Source organism: Lipotes vexillifer, unplaced genomic scaffold (genome assembly GCF_000442215.2).
Source record: "Lipotes vexillifer unplaced genomic scaffold, Lipotes_vexillifer_v1.1 scaffold37, whole genome shotgun sequence".
NCBI lineage: Eukaryota > Metazoa > Chordata > Mammalia > Artiodactyla > Lipotidae > Lipotes > Lipotes vexillifer.
In genome coordinates, this window is record NW_006791811.1 from 3,446,453 (window position 1) to 3,453,172 (window position 6,720).

Here is a 6,720-nt window from a genome sequence, read left to right on the forward strand (position 1 = left end):
GCCTAATTACCCCCTCGACGGCCGCTCTTCCCCGCCCCCTCCAATCTATTTTCCACACAGGAGCCAAATGTTCTTCTTAAAACATGGTTTGTATTATTCCATGCTGCACCTGCTTAAAACTTTCATCTGGCTTCGCATTGTATTTATAATGATATCTAGGTTCTCACCATGGTGTCCCGGCCCGTGCACCATGGGGCCCCTGCCCGCCTCTCCACCGCACCCAGGGCCATAATTCTTTTGGCTCAGCGCGCTGCACTCTCACTGGCAGTAGTGAGCCTGCCAGCTTTGATCACGCCTTAGAGCCTTTGCCCCACTGTTCCCTCTTTCCCCTACTCTTTGCGTGGCTGACGCTTTCTTCTCCAAGTTTCAGCATCGATATGACTTACTCAGAGAGGCCCTCTCTGATCACCTATCTATAGGATGCCCCGCTTTCATTTCTACCTGTGATTGTGTCCTCTTTATTTCTTTCTTAGCATGTATTAAAACTTGTAATTACTTTATTATTTATTTGATTACGGTTCTACACCTTGCCTGGACTGTAAACGCTAAGGGAGCAGAGGTTATCTTCTTTCCTATGTATTTCACATCCGTCATATGATAGGTACTCAATAAATATTTGTGGATTAAGTTAGTGAATTAAAGAAGACCATTAGTTATTCATACTTGATGGCTAGTTGTTAGGAAATCAATCTAATTAACCTAATCTGATTTGAGACACACAAATTTGCTCCCTCCACCTCTGCGCAAGTAGAGGTCCAGCTGCAGGAAAGGGACAAAAAATGCAGCCTCATCTCCTGAAACCAACTCTTAAAGGAACAGAAAGCTCTGTCCCTTTTTCAGGAGGGCATCTGAACAGTTTCCTTTTCTATAGCTTCTCCCCTAAAAAGTTCTGATTTCAAAGGGTATAGACAATAATTATTATAATTTATGTGAGCTGCTCTCCATTTTAGAGTCAATTACATTGTAGTTCATAACATTTATGTATATCATTAATATGTGTCAGATTGATTTTCTTGTAAGGTTTATTTAATTATAGCTCAGATAATACAGTTGTCCGTTTTTTAATTAGAGGAAACAATACATCAACTGCAGCCATGTAAAATCATTATTATGTAAACAAACAGCGCTAGAGTAACAAATGGCACTGTTTATGACTCACTTTAAGAGACAAAGCAGAATGTATAATTGCTCTGATTTGTAATTAAAACTATCAAACTATGTATAACAAGTATTAGTAGGCAACAGGGAAATACACCTTGGTTTTCCAGCATAGTAAATTTATGTATGATCCTTTTAAAAATTATTATTATTTCTTGGTGCAATATTAATTGCATAATAAAGTCAGAGGGAACATGGGCTATAAATATGATTGCTGGTGTGTACCTGCAGTTACTGTACTGACTAGAAACACATGAGGTTTGTCTGCGAAAGTCTCGCTGTGACTATCCCTACTTATTTGGACTGCCTAAAAACTGTGCCCCGTTTAATGTCTACGGCTTTAGTGCCTGATTAAATCCTTCATTCAAATATTCCTATCAGGAAACAGCAGCAAGAATGAGCCTCTTTCAAAGTTATATTTCCTATGTGCTCCATGTGGCTATCTGTGTGAAAGTATGTGGGTTAATTAAGGAGGAAGTAGGGAGGACGATGCCTTTAAAATAAGTGCAACGCAATAAGTTACAAAGAATGAGATGGATTTGTATGTCCTATGTGGAACCACTCCCAAGATACACTGTTAAATTTATTCTCTTTAAAAAGGAGAAACGTACATTATGCTATCATTTGTTAAAAACAAAATAAAACGGAAAAGAAAATCGGAGAGGAGGACATATATTTATATCTATAGAGAGACAGTTGCATAAAGCATATATTTGCATAAATATATATGTTATATATCTATAATATAAATATGTGTCCCACACACACAGACGTTTTTAAGCAAAGGTATCTGGAAAAATAGACAGATCCCACACAGGTAATGATGGCTGCCTCCAGGAAAGAGAACGAGGGACTGAGGTGTGAGTGAGGTTTGCCTTTCACTATATAGTCCTTCACACTGTTTAAAATATTTACCATGGACACATTACTATCTATTCAAACAGATGACTTAGCTTTCGTTAATGAAGATAGAGAGCTGACGGCCAACAAACCCTAAGAACTTCATATGAGATAAACTATGTTAAATATTTCATGAACAGATTTCCTTAAATACATAAAAAATTAAAATAAACGCAAGTGGTATTTTTTTTTTTTTTTTTTTTTTGCGGTACGTGGGCCTCTCACTGTTGTGGCCTCTCCCGTTGTGGAGCACAGGCTCCGGATGCGCAGGCTCAGCAGCCATGGCTCACGGGCCCAGCCGCTCCGTGGCATGTGGGATCTTCCCGGACTGGGGCGCAAACCCGTGTCCCCTGCATCAGCAGGCGGACTCTCAACCACTGCGCCACCAGGGAAGCCCACAAGTGGTATTATTAAACGCCATCTAAATCGTGTGCTGAGCATTTTGTGAGGCACAATGGGGCAGAGACGCATCAGAGAAATACAAGGTGTCACTCTCCGTATTAGTGTGCTTGGGCTGCCATAACAAAATACCACCAGCTGAGTGGCTTAACCAACAGATTTCTCTCACGGTTCTGGAGTCTGGAAGACTGAGGTGCCAGCAGGTTTGGTTCCTCCTGAGGCCTCTCTCCTTGGCTTGCAGATGGCTGCCTTCTTGCCATGTCCTCACATGGTCTTTTTCTCTGTGTTCATCCCTGTGTCTCCTTACGTGAGCTGATCTCTTTTTTTAAGGACACAGTCCGCTTGGATTAGGGCACCCTAACAGCCTCATTTTAATTTTATTCTTTCAAAGGCCCTCTTTCCAAATACAGTGACATTTGGAAGGCTTCAGCACATGGACTTGGGGGGACATAATTCAGTCGACAGCACTGTCCTCGAGGAGTTTTCAACTGAGTCCGTGAGCTAAGCCCTATATGCTTGAAACAATGTTAAAGGCAGAAAACAATTAAATATCAAAGTGAATGACACTATATAAGCTAAGAGTTAGTGCAATTTTCGAGAGATTCCCAGACACAATCTCTTATTTAAGAGAATGAAAATCAGGGCACACGAGGAGGAGGGCTCTGTGCACAGGGCAAGGGTCTGACCACACTGAGTGTGGGGAAACAATTAGTTCACTAAATTATTGTATGGTGGGCACATTACCGGAGCAACTCGCTAACTCAATCAATTTAGTGGAAAGATACTACCCTCGTGCTATTTGAAATTATCCAAGCAAGAGAAAATTAGATTGTTGGAATGCTTTACTTGTTACCAGTTATTTTATGACAAGAACAGGCGAGTGGGTCTCATATACATAAAAATACAAGAATTCCTCCATAGGTGTAAGCGTTATAAATCATCCCTGTTAATCAATTCAGGAGGTAAATACTGAAGGAAGTGCCCCCACAAGGTGCCATTTCAGGACTTGTGATAGATCAGAGAAGGGAACCACCAAGTCTGCCCAGTGATGCAGTGCTCAATCCAGCCAACGGGGGCTTCCAGTTGGTTAAATGCTCAACTGTTATTTTAGCACTCTGACCCACCTTCTTTCTTTGCTTCCTCTTAACCAATTTCTCCTCCTCTTCTTTCTTTCCTTATTTTTGTCTCATTTTGTGCACCCTTTTTTAGAAGTAAAAGAGCACATGACCCAGAACCATACCAAGGCAACTTGGTCCCTAACTTTCTAGATCCACACTATTTAATGGCGAAACCATTATATGACCCACTATATACAGGGGCTTCTAATGATATTCTGCTCAACTTACCCTGCAGATATTGTGAGGGTTTGATTAGGCAATGCATGTAAAAGCATTGTAGGAGCAGTGAAGCCCTCTTCAAGCGCTGGCTATTAACTACAGTGCAGAACTAAACAAAATGGAGAACTGAATCAAAAGCCAGGTTCATTGGAGCTAGTCAACTGGCCAGTCCACTATAGCCATCACGTATCTTGAGAACACTGGAACCAAGAAGTTGCTTTTCTTCCCTCAAATGGTGACTTATAATGAGGGAAAGCCTCACTGGTAAATACAGCAGGAGCAAATATACATATTGTGGAACAGTGGGAGTTTTGGTATCTTCTTGCTTTTTGTAAATCTGTTATATATCAGTGTTGATCCTTAGGTTTTCTACAAAATGCCTCTTTTGTAGGCATATCAAAAGGATATATCACGGACTTCCCTGGTGGTACAGTGGTTAAGAATCCGCCTGCCAATGCAGGGGACACGAGTTCAAGCTCTGGTCCGGGAAGATCCCACACACCACGGAGCAACTAAGCCTGTGCGCCACAACTTCTGAAGCCTGCGTGCCTACAGCCTGTGCTCCACAACAAGAGAAGCCACCACAACGTAAGAGAAGCCCACACAACGTAACAAAGAGTAGCCCCTGCTCGCTGCAGCTAGAGAAAGCCCACGTGCAGCAATAAAGACCCCACACAGCCAAAAATAAATAAATTTATTTAAAAAAAAAAAAGGATATATCGTGAAACAGAGCAAAATGACAATTTTGCTGCTCTGAATTCCAGGAACACAAAAAGAGACCCAAGAGACTCAAGTGACAATCAGTTCTTCAAAATGATCCATCACTTGGGGGGCAGATTACCTAGTGGCTCAAACACAGTTTAAAAGCAAAACAGGGGCTTCCCTGGTGGCGCAGTGGTTGACAGTCCGCCTGCCGATGCAGGGGGCACGGGGTCGGGCCCCGGTTTGGGAGGGTCCCACATGCCGCGGGAAAAAAAAAAAAAAGAAAAAAAAAAAAAAAAACCATTTGCAATATGCCCAGTGCCAAAATAATGGATCCGGGAAGAAAAAAAAAAAAAAAAAAAAAAAAAAAAAAGAGCAAAACAAATGATGGCTGGTGTCGGGTGGGTTGACTACACAGATCTCCTTTCCGTGGTCACAGGCTAACGACAGACTCGGTCTACCCTACTCTCTGCCCAGGCAGCCTCAGCTGCTCCTTGACTGCTGGTCCCTGTGACAGATGCCAGGACAGGTGATTCTTCAGGACAATTCTCCAGGCCATTGACCCAGGCTGGTTTTTCCCTGCAACACAGAATCCTAGGGGAAAATTCAAACAAAGAGAGGGGTTGCCAACTCCATTTTCTTAGTTTAAATCTCTGGAGGAAAAATGTCACAGGTGTTTGAAAAATAAAAAGCAGCAACATCAGACCCCTTTTTGGATTAGCTGAGCTCTTCCCCTAGATTAGTTTGTCTGTCTGCTTATTTCTCCCTGCTGACCTGACTTAATCTGTCAGTCTAAGCATCAAAATTCCATTCTGCCTGAAGGCTCAGCCTGATTTTCATTAGAACACCTATTTGTTTTGAATGAAAGGCACTGGGCCCATTCCCCCCCCCCCTCCCCACAGGGAAGTGCCCACAACCAATCTGGGATGACGGATTTCCCAGTTACTCCAGAGGCGGGAGGAAGCTGGGAATGGAACGCTGGCCCATCACTCCAGCCAGTGCCCATCTACCAGATCGCACCAACTCCAAGCTAGAGAAAGCATCTGGAACGTGCTTGGACAGCATGGAACTCATCTCTGTCATCGCTTGTTCTTCCATTTCCTGCTTTAGTGTTTCCAGGAAGGAGGAAGCTGACAGGAAACTGGGGAATCAGATCTGCTCTGTGGTAGCACTATATTCCCATCTAGGCGGGGTTCCTCTGGGGGTGGCTGTGCTCTCCTGAAACTTTCTCAAGCTTCCACTAGGCATTTGTGTAAGGAGGTGGGAGGAGAGGCTGCCAGCTGCACAGGCAGGTGGTTAAGCCTCTGTGTCCTTTCTGCTGGTGGGGGGCAGGCACGAGGGGTAGCATGCTATGAAGGAAGGGGCATGAGCCTTGGAGTCAGACAGGCCTGGGTTCGAATCCTGTTTCAGTCACTGTATTAATCAGCTTAGGCTCAATTATGCTGTAGTAACAAACAAATCCAGAATCTTGGTGGCTGCAATAGCAAAGGTTTATTTCTCACTCAGTCTACATATCAATTATGGGTCAGCTGCAGCTCTGTTTCATGTTGTCTTCATCTCAAGACCCAGGTTAAAGGAGCAGCCTCAATCTGGGAAACTGATCTCATGGAAGAAAGAGAAGATACCATGAAATCCTATGCTGGCTTTTAAAGTTTCTGCTCTCATCACTTCCATTCATACTTTACTGACCAAACTAGTCACATGGCCAAGTCCAACACCAACAGAGGAGGGAGGTTTAACCCATCCCTAAGGAGGGACAGCAAATATCTTCAACAATAATACAACTTACCACGGCTACTTATGAATTGTGTGTCCTTTGGCAAATTACTGTGAGGTGATGCTCTAATATGCAGATGTGCCAATGTTAATTACTTCTCTTGGGAAATAACTGCATTTTAATAACGGCCTTACATTCTATTTTAACCTGAAGTCTTAACTCTAATGGTGGAAATTTTAGACACCAGAAGGTGTTGATCTGCCTGAACACTTATATCCCTGTACCTATGGTCCTCTTGGACCACTTAATCTTTTTTTTTTTTATTATTTTATTGGAGTATAGTTGATTTACAACGTTGTGTTAGTTTCAGGTGTACAGCAAAGTGATTCAGTTATACATATATTCATTCTTTTTAAGATTCTTTTCTCATATAGGTAATCACAGAATATTGAGTAGAGTTCCCTGTGCTAGACAGTAGGTCCTTGTTTGTTATCTATCACATATATT